Here is a 16,503-nt window from a genome sequence, read left to right as displayed (position 1 = left end):
AAGTGGCACCGTATCAAAATTGACCACAACTCGCTCTACTGCGCATGGAACGACAGACAATGCGACGTGTGGTGGGCAGCACGATAGTGCATGCTCTGAGGCGATAACAACAAAGGGTCCTTTCCGTGTAATGTACGTTGGAATATGATTATTATTCTGTTGTTTGTTTGTAAAGTTCACATTGAAGAACATTCTTCATTGTCAATCTGTGCAAATGCTTAAAGGTACCAACGTTACTCTAGCATTCAAAGTCTGCATAAATTTAATTGAGGATTTTTAAGAACAAAGCTAGGTTACAACAGAGTCTATTATATAGAGTTGCGCAAAGAGGATCTTCTTACATTTATTCTGAATGATGCTCTTGTTATTATGTTTGCAACTTTCATTTTTATTCAACCCTTCAAGTGACTTCACGGGAGTGTTCACTTCTAAAGCTTTTTAATTTGATAACCAAGTCATCCACAGAGTACAAAGACGTGAGATTCTTGTTGATACTTTATTGGGGGGTGTATTGAAGTTTTTTTTAAGCTGTTTCTAGAACCAATATAATACATTTCAATTCAAGCGTTTTAATTCGCCATAATAATCATCAGGCGATAACAATACTTCCGCCTTACCAACAAGCATTTGTTTACTTTGCTCGATAGGTAGACGGTTTGACAGTTCAATAGGTAGATTTGGCTTCGCTCTTTGCGTAACTCTATATATTGTGTATCCGGATTAAATTTATACCGCTTTTTATACCGAAGTTGGATTTTTCTCCAGATACAGGCAACTTTCCCAACTTCGGAAGTAGTGCGCTGGATTCCCCTAAAAGATGCGCTAAACAACGCATCCATTAGTTTGACAGATAAAACTTCGGAAGAAAGTTCGGTTCGGAAGTTCGGACTTCCGAATTCTAAGTTAGTGCTACGCCGACAATATATATAATAGACTCTGGGATACAAGGGTTTTCTTCGACATGAAAATTGGCAGTGGTGACGTTGTCTTTCTAGACAGCGGAGGTGTGAATCTGAGATTTCATCATGGAACTCTCTTTGTTCTTTACCGATAAAATGAATTCTGCCCGGAAAACCTTTTTTTTAAATCGAACCCAGAAAGCTTTCCCTGGACACTCAGATAAGGTAAGTACGTAGGTAGATTTCATTCGAAACACTACGAGTGCCGGTCCGTATTGAATTCATGAAGCTAGAAGAAAACTCTGTGAGCTCAAAGGGAAAGTCAACTCTACTCAAATTAGGTGAACAACTCACCCCTAACTGGAAGATAGCACAAGTCCTGAGAGTGTCGATCAAGCACGGCTTAGCTTACTTACCCCATTTTCGGTTTGTGGAAGCCAGCTGACGTACCAAGGTCAACATACCAGAGACACTTTCTAAGCAAAAAAGAAACAGGACCAACAATCTACGCTTGCATATTGGGCAAGTGATAATCGCTCACCTGTCTGCCTCGCTCACCGAAACCTTTTATAAATTCATACGAAGCACGTTTGAACATCCCGGTCTCCGAGTTTCCAAGTCCCAGCCCACAGTAATAAAACCTTTGCAGTTCTGCGGAGGGGCTGATAATCCCCCCTACGAGTGATGTTATCAAGGGTCGTTTGCCCATAAGTCATAACACGTTAAGTCACATTGAACGTTTATCCAAAACGGTTTTTGGGCCGGCAACGGTGCGACCGAAAAGGTCATTTGGCTAAAAAGTTGGTTGGCCGTATAGGTCCTTTAATCGAAAATTTTGATTGGTCGAAATGGTCCGTTAGCAGAAACGTCCATTTGGCCTAACTGTTCATTCGGTCGAAAATGTTACCATGCCTAAAAGACCATTCCGAGAATTTTGTTTGGCCAAAAAAATAATTTTGTCGAATAGGTCATTTAGCTGGAATTTCCTTTTGAACGAAATAATCATTTATCAGAACGGACCGTTTGGTCATTTGGCCGAAGGGTATATATCTTTTTTTGAATGGTTCATATGAGCATGAGCATGATGACCGTGCATTTCGTAGTTGCTACTCCTTGATTTACCGAACGATCGCAATTGCACATGGAATTAATAGATGGAAGCATGGGATTTACTCTCCAACCTCAATGTGCACATCCGAGTGCTCTAGTATTTTTGAATGGTCGATAACGCTCCGTCACTCACGCTTCTTGGAGTATTGACTGTCCTATTTTTGCTAAACGACTGAAGTCAGCGCGACAACGGATAGATTTTTCGACATAGCAATTAGAGGAATCTGTTCCTAATGTGAACCTTTCTGATTCTGGCCAACATGTCGCAAGAATTCATCCATCTGAAAACTCTAGCCTTGTGGAAGGTCCTTATCCGCTCATCACAGTCGAGCCACTCCAGCCAGCGATCGTCAGCCGTCCCGGCCCTGTGTTTGAGACAGGTGAAAGGACCTTCCAACAACGATTTTCAGGCAAGTACGCGCTCAATTCGTTCAGTCCTTCTCCTGAAAAGATTCCCGATTCCAGCCGGCACGCAGCAATACTTCATCCAGCTGTAAATCTCTTCGATCGAACACCGGGACGCACACTTGCCTCTAGCCTTGTGGAAGGTCCCTATCCGCTCATCACAGACGAGCCAGCTCCAGTCAGCGATCATCAGCCGTCCCGGCCCTGTGCTTGAGACAGGTGAAGGGAACTTCCAACAACGTTTCTCAGGCAAGTACGATCTCAATACGACCAGTTCAACTCGTGTAAAAAATCCCGATTCCAGCCAAAATGCCGCATCGCTTCATCCAGCTGGAAATGGTTCCAACGTCATTGCTCGAAATGATGCGCAATTCTTGTGCGTCTACTACCAGAATGTCAGGGGCCTACGCACGAAAACGACGGTTTTGAAACTACGATTGTCGGCTTGTGATTACGACATAGTAGTTTTAACCGAAACGTGGCTACGGTCTGATATATGCAATTTAGAACTCTCGTCGAACTACACGGTATTTCGTTGTGATCGTAGTGAGTCCACCAGCAACCTTTGTAGAGGTGGGGGTGTGCTAATTGTTGTGAAACATGAACTGAATTGTTTCCAGGTGACCCTCGATGGCTGCATCGAACTCGAGCAAGTCGTAATGTGCGTGAAACTTCCAAATCGATCCGTATATATCTTCGGAATTTACCTGCGTCCAAAATCTGATCCAGCGCTCTACTCCGCCCATTTCTCCGCCGTTCAACGAGTTTCAGACATGTCTTTGGACAACGATATCATTCTACTGCATTCTACTCCACTACTACTGCTTTTCAATCAATCGATGAAAGACAATACGTTCCCGGAATTATGGAAAACTGAAAAAATGATCCCTGTCCACAAATCAGGAAGTAGGCGCAATGTTGAAAACTACCGCGGTATATCGATACTATGTTGTCTTGGCAAACTCTTTGAATCTATGATCCACAAAGTCATATTATCAGCAACTAAACATGTAATATGGGAACACCAGCATGGTTTTGTTCCACGTCGCTCTACTACGACCAACCTGTTATGTTACTCTAACGTGCTGTTTCGTGAAGTCGAACGGCGAAATCAGGTGGATTCGATTTACTTCGACTTTTCGAAAGCGTTCGACTGCATACCACACCATCATGCCGTCAATAAGTTGCGACACATGGGCTTTCCAGACTGGGTAGCGGACTGGATTTTATCCTATTTGACTGGCAGAAAAGCTTACGTTGAAACAAACTCTTACCGATCCGAGGCCACCAACATTCCTTCGGGTGTTCCGCAAGGCAGTGTGCTTGGGCCTTTAATTTTCGTTCTCTACATAAACGACCTAAGCCTTCGAATCTCATCAGCAAAACTACTGTTTGCCGACGATCTCAAGAGTGATCAAATCATTACTAGACTGCGTTGCTCTGCAGACGGACATTGATGAACTTCTCCGTTGGTGCGATGAAAATGGGATGTGCGTTAACATCAAGAAGTGCAAGGTGATCACTTTCTGCCGATGCCTATCTTCAACTACCTTCGCCTATACCATCGATGGAATGGAACTGGACCGTGTCGCTTCAATCCGAGACTTGGGAGTCGTAATGGATTCTAGACTGCGTTTCAATGAGCATATTTGTACAATTACGGCTAAAGCTTGGGCAGTTCTCGGATTCATTCGTCGTAATGCATCGCAGTTTACAGAGATATATGCATTGAAGTCACTGTACTGCGTCCTTGTGCGTAGCATTCTTGACTATGCTGCCCCTGTTTGGGATCCTTACCACATTTCGCAAGTCATTCGTATTGAACGTATTCAAAAATCATTCATCCGTTTTGCACTTCGTCACTTACCGTGGAATGACCCTGCAAATTTACCAGACTATCCTGCTCGCTGTCAGCTGGTGGATCTTGAACTTTTGTCAAGAAGACGGTTGAAACTAACAGAACAGAACAATTTCACAGAACATTGTATGATGATTAAATGAACTTTTATATAGCTTTCGGTTGAATCAGGATGAATCAGGTGCTGAATTGTGTATATTTAATTTATTCATTGAATTGTATCAACACTTTCGGGAAAAATCTGTAATTGAACAGTTTCCGATAAGATATCATTGTCAGAAGATCATAAACAAATGCGGTAAAGCCGAATAAATTATAACATTACAGAAACCCAAAAAAAACTGGAATCGGTATCTTTATGATCTTAACAATCAGTTGGAGAAGCAAATACGAACTATTAGTCAATTGGAGAAGGTCCCAACTCAATTAGTAGGAAATATTATAACCTCTAACAACATAAGTTGGATCCAACACATATTCTCTAATAGAGACGAGAAGTATCATGTATCATGGTGGAATGTGAACTAACCAAATTATGAAAAAAGGGAAAAAAAGCTATTAAACAGAGCAAAAGACTCCGGTGATTGGGTCAGTACAAAAATGTTCCAACTGATTACAATAAAGAAATAAGGCGGGCTAAGCGTAAAGATTGGAAACGCTCTTGATAAAACACTGAAAGCACTCCAATGTTGAAAGCCCATATACCAGGATCAACTACGATAACGGGAAGACATGCTCAGGTATTAGAAGGTGAAATACCATCACACGACTGTTCTGTAAAGAAAGCTTGTAGGTCGAATGGGCCTTGGGCTCTTTCAAACAATTCAAATCTGCTGGAATGGACAATATTTTCACGACCCTGCTTCAATAGCTATACGACCTATTAGTTTATCGTCAATTTACTGAAAACGATGGACAAAATCCCAAACTGCATATTAAAGTGGAAAGTCGACAATTTCGACAACAGATTGCCTTATAACAAAAATTGAAAAATCGTTGAAACCCAAGAAAATTCCTCTCTGTGCATTTCAAGCCTTAGAAGGAGCCTTTGACAATGCCTTTCTCAGTTCCATACGTATGACCATGGAAACAATAGGCTTTTCTGCGAAAGAGTTGGTCCTTTGATCGAAAATTCTGATTGGCCGAAACGGTCATTCGAGCGAAATATTCGGCTCTGCACCGTGAAATTTCAGAATGAATATGGGTCAGTGAGTATTTACTTGAATATCACAAATTATTGAATAATCGTAAAACTGAACACATGTTTGATGATTTAAATAAATACATGCATAGATCTAATCCAGATGGTCAATTGAGGGGCATTTTTAGCGCTAAATGTCGATACAGTGTTGACCCGATTTTGTCACTCCCCGATTTTGTCTACACCCGATTTTATCACGTTTTCGACCCGATTTTATCACGTCCCGATTTTGTCACGTTTTCGACCCGATTTTGTCACCCCAAAAAAAATTGTCATTCTTTTTATTTTATTAAAGAATACCACAAACAACATTGATTTTCATGGAATAACTTTCACCGCCTGTAGTTAATTACGAACGACGAACGACGAAGTTAATTACGAACGGAGTACCTGGGCAATATTCAGCAAGAAATTTCGACAATAAATAACGGGTACCGTTCACGCATTTGGCCTTTCCAAGGTATAAAATGATTCATAGTTGTGGAATGAATATGACAGGGCCAAAGGTGCTGGTTGAAAGAGATGGCGCCACAACATTTGTAGTAAAATTAATTTTCTTGTATGGACAAATCACCCGTTCTCACTAACTACGCATCACAGCGATATGTGACCTAGGTAGAAAAGCTACAAATATTTTTCTGATTTTTTATACCCTCATTGCATTTTGCAACTTTAAACAATAAATGAGATCTGATTACAGCTCCATACTAAACTCGAGCGATTTACTACAAATTTCTTTATGACTGCTCTCCACCTAGAGTGTACAAAAGTAACATTCATAACTTACGCCATTCAACGACAGTTGTCACTGCTGTATATGCAAAATCACATTGATATAAATACGCAGCATCGCCACCTTTCGCCTGATAGTGTCAATATCGCAATTTATACCAGCAGGTGTACAAGTTTTGCTGAAATGATTTGAAAGGGCCTCAAGCGGAATTTTAGCTAGAATGCCACTGGTCTCGTCCTATTAAAAAATTGGAAATTTTTTTTTTCTAATTTTGTCACATACCCTGTTTTATCACCCCAAAATTCACCAGGGAGGTGATAAAATCGGGATATTACTGTATAATCAAGGCTAATTTTGTTTTTTGCGCGCGCAGTTACCATAGTCAGTGGTAATCAATTGAATGAATTTATGAAGAAGTAAACTGTGTAAGTCATTCTATGTTTTGAATTTGAATAATCAAAACACGAATGTCAAAAGTCGGAGTGAATGTGCTTCATGAAAGTGAATATTTCATGCTCTGTGCTGAACAGATCAGCTGGTAATGACGTTAGGCCGAACGGATCAAACTTAAATGTCGTTTTATGAACGGGTTACAGGCCAAAAATGTCATTTATAGTTAATAAGAAAAGTGTGAAGCAAAAGAACCGTCGACCCATAAAAATATCGAGATGTTAAATAGACAATCCTTTGAAAGCTGTTCGAAGGGACTATAACAGTAACTCAGAAAATATGTTTTAATATAGCATAATCAGCACAGCATTTTAAGTTGCCATTGAGTCATAGAATATCGACTAATGGAGGTTCATCAGTAATTCACAACTTATAAGAGAAGAATGAGAAGTGGGATGTAAGAAGATGTACCCCTTCTTATTTTTCACTTCCCATTTCTCTCAAGTGAGACACCTCACTTTCACTTCACATTTCTTACTTCTCAAAAGTAAGAAATGCGAAATAACATATACCGTGAGGCATCAAAATCCTTCCACTAAAGCACCTTAGTATACGAAAAAGTCACTAGAAAATATTAATCGAATGCAAATGAAACGTTTGTCATTGTTTGTCATTCACACAGCAGCATGAAGGCTTCTACTTTTGAAGTGTTTCACATTTACTCATTAAAAGCTACGGAAAATATGATAAAATAATGAATTAAAACAACTACCCCTGAATCGAATCCGTCCACTGTGGTCGGATTTCGAATCAAAGGATCAAAATCCGTACAGCTATTATCAAACTAAATATTTAGTAGGTATAGTTTGTATTCCGCTTATCTTATGTAATGATTTACAATAAGCAATTTAAACAAAGTTGATTTTGGTGCAATTATGCTCGACCCGTAAACAATAGCAGCAGAAACACCGCGTTTGCTGGGTAGCGATATGTTTTTGATTTTTGTAGTTTTAATTTCAAAGCCTACTTTCCATTTCAATGCTTACTAAAAGCTTACTATCAAGTATCTGAATAGGATAAGGTAAGTTATTTCTAAATTACCTTTAACCCCCTTTAATTTATTGATATCTCATAAGATGGATGGATTTTGGTGCTGTACGGATTTCGGTCCCACACGTTAAGCAATATGAGAAATAACAAACATGCATCTCACCATTGGCACGGCAAATGCTGGGTAAAGCGTACCATTGGTACTTCGCGTACCTGAAGGAATAAAATAGACCCCATCTCGCGGTCCTTAGCCTCTTACCCAGCAACTCCTATCCCTACTCCCCGTGGTGCTGGCCGGGATACGAGCAGCCTTATGAAAGATCGGATAACCAACCCCGGTGGGAACTATGGTCGTATGCTGACAGGGAAGGGGGGGGTTTGCTCCTCTCCGGAGGTGCAAATCTTATTGAGCGTCTGTTCTTCATGTCAGGATCAGCACACAACAGCGTCTGTTCTCCATGTTAGGGGCGGCTGATCATCATCCGAGTGCCAGCGAGGGACTCTAAGTGAAACTGTGCATCATAGTCCACCGGAAATAAGGAGGAATGGTCCTCCGGAAATTTGGGGGGTTTATTGTCAGGCCCTGCAAGCCAGTTTTAAAAAAACATAAGCAACGAACAATCAACAAGAGAGTACGGACCGGAACCATCGGCGAAGACCACTGCGACGAAAAGGGACTAGCGATTGGAAACTCGGTTCGTGGAACTGCAAATCTCTCAACTTCATCGGGAGCACACGCATACTCGCCGATGTGCTCAAGGACCGTGGATTCGGCATCGTAGCGCTGCAGGAGGTTTGTTGGAAGGGATCAATGGTGCGAACGTTTAGAGGTAATCATACCATCTACCAGAGCTGCGGCAACACACACGAGCTGGGAACAGCTTTCATAGTGATGGGCGATATGCAAAGGCGCGTGATCGGGTGGTGGCCGATCAATGAAAGAATGTGCAGGTTGAAGATCAAAGGCCGGTTCTTCAACTTCAGCATAATCAACGTCCATAGCCCACACTCCGGAAGCACTGATGATGATAGGGACGCATTCTACGCGCAGCTGGAACGTGAGTACGACAGCTGCCCAAGCCACGACGTCAAAATCATCATAGGAGATTTGAACGCTCAGGTTGGCCAAGAGGGGGAGTTTAGACCGACTATTGAAAAGTTCAGCGCTCACCGGCTGACGAACGAAAACGGCCTACGACTAATTGATTTCGCCGCCTTCAAGAATATGGCCATTCGCAGCACCTACTTCCAACACAGCCTCCCGTATCGGTACACCTGGAGATCACCACTGCAGACAGAATCACAAATCGACCACGTTCTGATTGATGGACGGCACTTCTCCGACATTATCGACGTCAGGACATATCGTGGCGCTAACATCGACTCTGACAACTATCTAAAAAAAGAAAGAAAAGCTAGCCACTTCCCTGTACAAATTGATAGTCAGAATCTGGGAAACCGAACAGCTACCGGAGGAGTGGAAGGAAGGGGTTATATGCCCCATCTACAAGAAAGGCGACAAACTGGAGTGTGAGAACTTTCAAGCGATCACCATCCTTAATGCCGCCTACAAAGTGATATCCCAGATCATCTTCTGTCGTCTGTCACCATTAGTGAACGAGTTTGTGGGAAGTTATCAAGCCGGCTTTGTTGACGGCCGCTCGACAACGGACCAGAGCTTTACTGTACGGCAAATCCTTCAAAAATGCCGTGAATACTAGGTCCCAACGCACCATCTGTTCATGGACTTCAAGGCGGCATACGACAGTATAGACCGCGTAGAGCTATGGAAAATTCTGGACGAGAACAGCTTCCCTGGGAAGCTTACCAGGCTGATCAAAGCAACGGTGGATGGTGTGCAAAACTGTGTGAAGATTTCGGGCGAACACTCCAGTTCGTTCGAATCACGCCGGGGACTAAGACAAGGTGATGGACTTTCGTGCCTGTTGTTCAACATTGCGCTAGAAGGTGTCATGCGGAGACCCGGGTGTAACAGCCGGGGTACTATTTTCAACAGATCCAGTCAATTTATTTGCTTCGCGGATGACATGGACATTGTCGGCCGAACATTTGCAAAGGTGGCAGAACTGTACACCCGCTTGAAACGTGAAGCAACAAAAGTTGGACTGGTGGTGAATGCGTCAAAGACAAAGTACATGCTTGTGGGCGGAACCGAGCGCGACAAGGCCCGCCTGGGAAGCAGTGTTACGATAGACGGGGATACCTTCGAGGTGGTCGAGGAATTCGTCTACCTCGGATCCTTGCTAACGGCTGACAACAACGTTAGTCGTGAAATACGAAGGCGCATCATCTGTGGAAGTCGGGCCTACTACGGGCTCCAGAAGAAACTGCGGTCGAAAAGATTCGCCACCGCACCAAATGTGACATGTACAAGACGCTAATAAGACCGGTTGTCCTCTACGGACATGATACATGGATAATGCTCGAGGAGGACTTGCAAGCACTCGGAGTGTTCGAGATACGGGTGCTTAGGACCATCTTTGGCGGTGTGCAAGAAGGCGATGTGTGGCGGCGAATAATGAACCATGAGCTCGCTCAACTCTACGGTGAACCCAGTATCCAGAAGGCAGCTAAAGGGCAGGACATGTTGCAAGAATGCCGGATAGCAACCCTGCAAAGATGGTGTTCGCTTCCGATCCGGCAGGTACGAGACGACGTGGAGCGCAGCGAGCAAGATGGGCAGGCCAGGTGCAAAACGACTTGGCGAGTGTGGGGCGTATTCGAGGATGGAGAGATTGAAAATGACTAAATAAATGAAATGAATGATTTCTTGTCATAAGGTCGAGTTCGCATTTGCTCGTGTTTTATATTTAACGCAGAACGATCGTGCGATCATAGAAGTTTTTTTGGTTCTGCTTTGTGCGGCTGAGTAAATTGAGCTCGCGTCCGACCGTGTTTCGTCCAGCATGCAGAGCGATCATCGTGATCATCGAAATAAATAAATATTTCTAGAAACATTTTTCAAATGGGCCTAATTGATTCTGACCTTTCTTTTGACGTAAACTACGTCTAAGGGGAAGACTCAGATACAGGGTGTAAAACCGAAATTTCCAAATTCGAGACCGTCACGAAATTAGGATAGATTTCAAACGCTAATAGCGTCTTTATCTTTCGATGGATTTTCGACATTTGCTTATCAATCGATTCAGAAACTCTCCAGCAATTTGCCAATTCTATTGATACTATTGATTATCAACGTTAAACTATTGAAAATGTTGTTTCTTTCCAAACCGGGTGAAAAATTCAATTCCGTTCATAAATCTCCAACACGGACATCAGATTGCAGTAAGGTACGGGCCTTTTGATCCACTGCTTCGTTTTCCCTGTGTATAAAAAGCCCCGTGTTTCGCGTGCGCGCGTCATTTTCATTCTGGATGTCACGGCGAGCGGACCAGGGCAACCAGAAGCGGTCCCAGTGACAACGGTCTCAGCGGTGTGGTGGTGCGGATGCAATTTTTTCGATCGGTGGTGGTGGCGGTCGTGGAAGCAGCAGCACATCATTTTCATCCGTGTCCTATCTTCGGCGGATCTGGCAATCGACGGCGTTCGTTGAGCCGAATCATCGGATGGCGGTCGCGCAGCCCAGTGGCTGCTGATAAGGCACATAAGTGTCAATTAATCGGTTCTTTTCAGGACCATCATTATATTTGGGAGGAAGGTTAAGTTGAAATAATTTTCCTAAAGTGCAACCGTTAGGAACTGGAAAATTCTTCGGTGTAATTTTCTAGCGTAATTCGGAGTTGTATGATTTTAGTGATTGAGAATGTTGATATTAGACGAACTTTCTTCATAGAACAAAGCATAATTGTTTGGCATCGGTAGCGGGATCATAGCATTAGTGCCGGTCCGAGCATAGACTGTCATCGGAAGATTGCTACAGCAATTTATTCACTAACGTGGCGTTTGCAACGATTTGGATGTTGTCGGCACAACGTGAAATTTTCCCGCGAGACTAATTTTGTATTTTTCCTGTTGATTGAAAAAGAAATCGGTTCCGAGATGAACTTTATTCAAAGCGCAACGCTAACGTTGGTAGTTTAATCCCAAGCAAGTATCGGAAGGAGACCATGCAAACAATTGATTCGCATTATGACTGAAAAAAATTGTATGGCGTCAGTATTGATGTTTGCTACAGATTTTTTGACGTAAACTTCGTCTAAGGGGAAGACTCAGATACAGGGTTTAAAACGGAAATTTCCAAATTCGAGACTGTCACAAAAATTAGGATAGATTTCAAACGCTAGCCGATCGTTAGTACTTCATATCAAATATCATATCATATCATAACATATCAAAGAATATTGTGGCCAAATTTCATAAAATGTAGTCAACAAAGACCTCACTGACAATAATAGAACAAAACCTGCCAAAGCCGTCATTCCTCCTACATCATACAAGAAAATTTAAACTGAGCGCTGCTAATGTTAATTACGACGACCGCGTGACTCACTCCATCGCCGGGAATACAATTTCCGGTAGGAGCTCCGCTGATGCCGAAGGTGGTACCACGGTCTGCTCTCAACGACATCTCGAACGAAATGGCTCGCGCGCGCGGAAGAGCTGCTTTCTTGTAATCAATAAAGTTAAACCTGTAGCCACGCCCCTTTGGTGAGTGTGTGACGGGTACACAATATTTGCACTCATACTGGACAACAAAGAGGCGGGACTAATGAGCCATCTTTATTGATTATAAGAAAACTGCTCTCCCGCGCGCGCTTGATGACGCCGGCAATCCGCCGAAAAAGAGGAAGAAGCAGCAATCGCAGCTGCCGCAGGTGCAACCGGAGCGGAAGGAGAAGTGCCCGCCCGTGTTTGTGAAGGGCGAACCGCCCGATTTACGTCCAAAAATTCGCCAGCTGTTCGATAAGGGGCTGAAATGTACTTTTCGGCTCTGCAGCGAGGGCGTGAAAGTGATGCCGGCCAACAGGGACCATCATCAATCCGTCGTGGAGTTCCTCGAGGTCCACAAGTATGAGTAACCCATGACCACCCCGGCACGAAGCCGCTCAAGGCTTTGCTGCGAGGACTTCACGACATGAAGGAGGAAGAGCTCCAAGCAGAGCTTGAAAGTTGCGGACTGAAGCCAGTAGCCGTCCACAAGATCGCTCGTCACGACAAGGCGAGGAAATATCGCGACCAGCTTTACCTGATCCATCTGGAGCACGGCTCCACTACCTGGAAGGACCTGAAGCTGGTTGGCGTTATAAATTACACCGTCGTTGACTGGGAGCGATATCGGCCAGTGCACCGCGATGTCACGCAATGCACCAACTGCTTCAATTTCGGGCACGGCACCAGGAACTGCCGCATGAAGCCGCGCTGCAACAAGTGTGGCGAACCCCATCCGACTGACGAGTGCGACAAAATGGAGGTGGCCGATTCCAAGTGCGCCAACTGTGGCGACAAACATCGGGCCACCACAAAGGGCTGCCCAAAGCGAGCCGAGTTCCTGGAAATCCGGAAGAAGGCTTCCACCAGGACCATTCCGAAGAAGAACCGTGTTCCTGTAATCAACGAGGTGAACTTTCCAGCCATCCCGGCTCCCCGTCGTGTGATTCCAATACTCCCACCGCTACAGCCGCACAAGCGACTGGCAGCGGCAGCTGCATCGGTCCAAGCTCCAGCATCGTCGGTACCATCCACCAGCGAATGGCCCCGCTTCCTCCTCCTGGCTTCCGCCGGCGGTCGGAGAACGAAGCCGTCCCACCGGAAGAATCTGCCCCGCTGTACACTCCGGAGCAACTGATGCCGATCTTCGCGCAGCTCGCCACTCGACTGCGCGGCTGCAAAACCCGATTCGACCAGGTCTTCACACTTGGCATGTTCATCATTGAAAATGGCTGCTAGGGTGGGCCTGGTCAACTGGAACGCTTGCTCGCTAAAGAGCAAAACAATCGAGCTGAAGGATTTCCTTGAGGAGAAGGAAATAGACGTGGCGTTCATCACCGAAACGCACCTAAAACCGGAGGTGAACATCAACATCCCGGACTTCCGCATCGTGCGACTCGACCGGCCGACCAGGGAGGTGGTGTGGCCATCGCTCTTCGCTACAACATCAACTGTCGTTTGCTTCCAAGCTTCCAGCTCAGTGTCATCGAGGCCATCGGTGTCGAAATCACCACTTCGGTCGGCACAATCGCGCTCATCGCGGCGTACTGTCCAACGCAAGCCAAAGCCGGCGATGGATCTTCGGCTGCCCTTCGGAGGGACATCGTCAAGCTGACGCGGAGGCAAGGCCGGTATATCATTGCCGGCGACTTGAATGCCAAACATCAAGCCTGGGGCAACAGTCGCGGCAATCGAAACGGCACCATCTGGAGCAACGACATGGAGGAAGGCCACTACACGATCTTGAGCCCTAATTCCCCACTCGGCTGAGTCGGTCCGGTGCCCACGCAACGCTCGACCTCTACGTAACAAACCTGAGTGACCACGTCTCGCAGCCGGTTGTATACCAGGAGCGCAGTTCGGATCACTATCCGGTGGTGGCGGAACTGGGCTCCTCGGTCAATCGGCACCAGCAGTTACGGCGGAACTACCACCGAGTGAACTGGCAGCGTTTCCAGCAGTGCGTCGATAACACCGTCGACTACGAGGTGCGTCCGGAGACGCCGGAAAGTATCAACCGCCAGCTGTGCGCTATCGAGGAGGCGATCACGGCGGCCCGAGAGCAACACGTACCGACGGCTCGGCAGGTAAGCAACTCCTTAAACATCGATACACTCACCAAAGATTTGATTCGATTGCGGAATGTCACTCGCAGGCAGTTTCAGCGTACTGGACTGCCTGAGCTTAAGGCACGCTGCAATCGAATCACAAAATTAACAAGTCCAGAATGATGGACCTCAAAATAACAATTTCTCGAATAAGATCCGCATTCTTCCACCTAAACCGTTCTGAAAAATGACCAAAATACAAAAATCCAAGCCTCAGCCCATTCCACCTTTGATCCCAGTAGACGATAATGACTCTAAGGATCGCTTGATAACTCCTGCAGAGAAGGTCGCTGAAATAGGTCGTCACTTCGTCAGCTCACACAATCTTGGGCAGAACATCGTCAGTCCACACGAAGCAGCCGTCAACGAGCATGCTAACAACAGCCATTTGATTCCCAACGACTTCTCGGAGGAGTTGGAGATCTCAGCTGCCGAACTGACGGCCTATATCAAGTCATCGAAGAACATGAAGGCCCGAGGTGTCGACAGCATCCTGAATCTCGAGCTCAAACACATGAGTGCTCCGTTCTTTGAGCACCTCTCGCTGATCTTTAATCAGTGTCTCCGGCTTAGCTACTTCCCATCGTCCTGGAAGTCAGCGAAAGTCATCCCCATCCGGAAGCCTGGGAAGGATCCTTCCTCCCCCAAAAGTTATCGACCCATCAGCCTTCTCTCAGGGTTATCCAAGCTATTCGAAAAAGCTATTCATCATCGGTTACTTGAGTCTGCCGAAAATCTCAACATCTTGCTCGAGGAACAGTTTGGTTTCCGACGCGGTCACCAACTGACCCGAGTTACCAACGTCCTCAGACGGAACAAGTTTGTCTCGAAAACATCCGCCATGGCCTTACTCGATGTCGAGAAGGCTTTTGACAATGTATGGCATGATGGCCTGGTGTACAAACTACAACGCTACAATCTTCCCAGCTACCTGGTGAAAATCATCAACAATTACCTGTCGGCAAGGACATTCCGGGTCTCAATCAGCGGAGCGAGTTCAAATACGCACAACATCGTCGCAGGCGTTCCCCAGGGCAGTATCCTCGGGCCCCTGCTTTTCAATCTGTTCACCTCTGACATGCCAGAACCTCCAGAAGGCGGCATTCTGTCTCTGTTCGCAGATGACACATCCATCGTCTACAACGGTAGAGTGATCAGAGCGCTAGTGGCAAAACTCCAACGAGGCCTGGATGACCTGACAGAGTACCTCACCAGCTGGAAGATCTGTATCAACGCGGCGAAGACCCAGGTCATCATTTTCCCCCACTTCAAATCCCCTAAACTTGTTCCGCCTGGGGACTGTAAAATCATCCTCAATGGCACGACTGTGGAATGGGCCAATGAGGCCGGCTACCTTGGCTTGACCCTCGACAGCAAGCTTATTTTCAGGCAACAGGTTGACAAAACGGTGACAAAGTGTAACGTCTTGTTGAAACTACTGTACCCTTTGATCAACCGCCGGTCGTCATTGTCCCTGAAAAATAAGCTTGCTGTCTACAAGCAAATCATCCTCCCTGTGATCGAATATGGCATGCCGGTCTGGGAGAGCTGCGCTAAAACCCACCACCTCAAACTTCAACGGGTCCAAAACAAATTCCTGAGGATGATCCTCAACACCCCTCCCAGGACAAGAACATCTGAGGTCCACCGTCTGGCCGGAATAAAAACCATGAACGCTTTGGTGAGTGTAAAGAAAAGTTTAGGGTCCGTTGCTTGCATTCGGATCAGGCTCCAATTAGGGCGCTAGTTCCAATCTAGGTTATCAAATTTTTTTTATTGTAAATATTAGTGTACATAGTAGTTAGGTTATCAAATTTTAAAAAACACACCAGCGCCTCCTAAAGGCCGTCATGATACATTATATTTTAAAAATTAAGTAATAGCATAATAATAATAATAATAACAATAATTGAAATTGAAGTTGGAGGGCCAAGCCGGCCGATCACTGTACATGTATAAAATGATTGTAGAACAAAAAATGTTTTTAAATAAAGAAGAATTTTACTACTACTACTACGCGCGCGTGGCCCATTCCAGTTCGAGACAGCAGCACGTACGGACGTGTTTTTTGTTCGCGCATTTTGACTTTAACTACGTCTAAGGGGAAGCCTCAGATACAG

The 16,503-nt window shown here is 45.1% G+C and overlaps 1 protein-coding gene across 2 annotated transcripts in view; it reads right to left on the bottom strand.

The window, feature by feature from the left end:
- Positions 1-16,503, bottom strand: part of LOC134205762 (PAX-interacting protein 1-like) — a 151,717-nt gene that overhangs the window by 89,993 nt on the left and 45,221 nt on the right. The window lies entirely within an intron of this gene.

Source organism: Armigeres subalbatus, chromosome 1 (assembly GCF_024139115.2).
Source record: "Armigeres subalbatus isolate Guangzhou_Male chromosome 1, GZ_Asu_2, whole genome shotgun sequence".
NCBI classification, from domain to species: Eukaryota; Metazoa; Arthropoda; class Insecta; order Diptera; family Culicidae; genus Armigeres; species Armigeres subalbatus.
The sequence above is the reverse complement of the archived record's forward strand: the minus strand, read 5'-3'. Positions and strand labels throughout refer to the sequence as shown.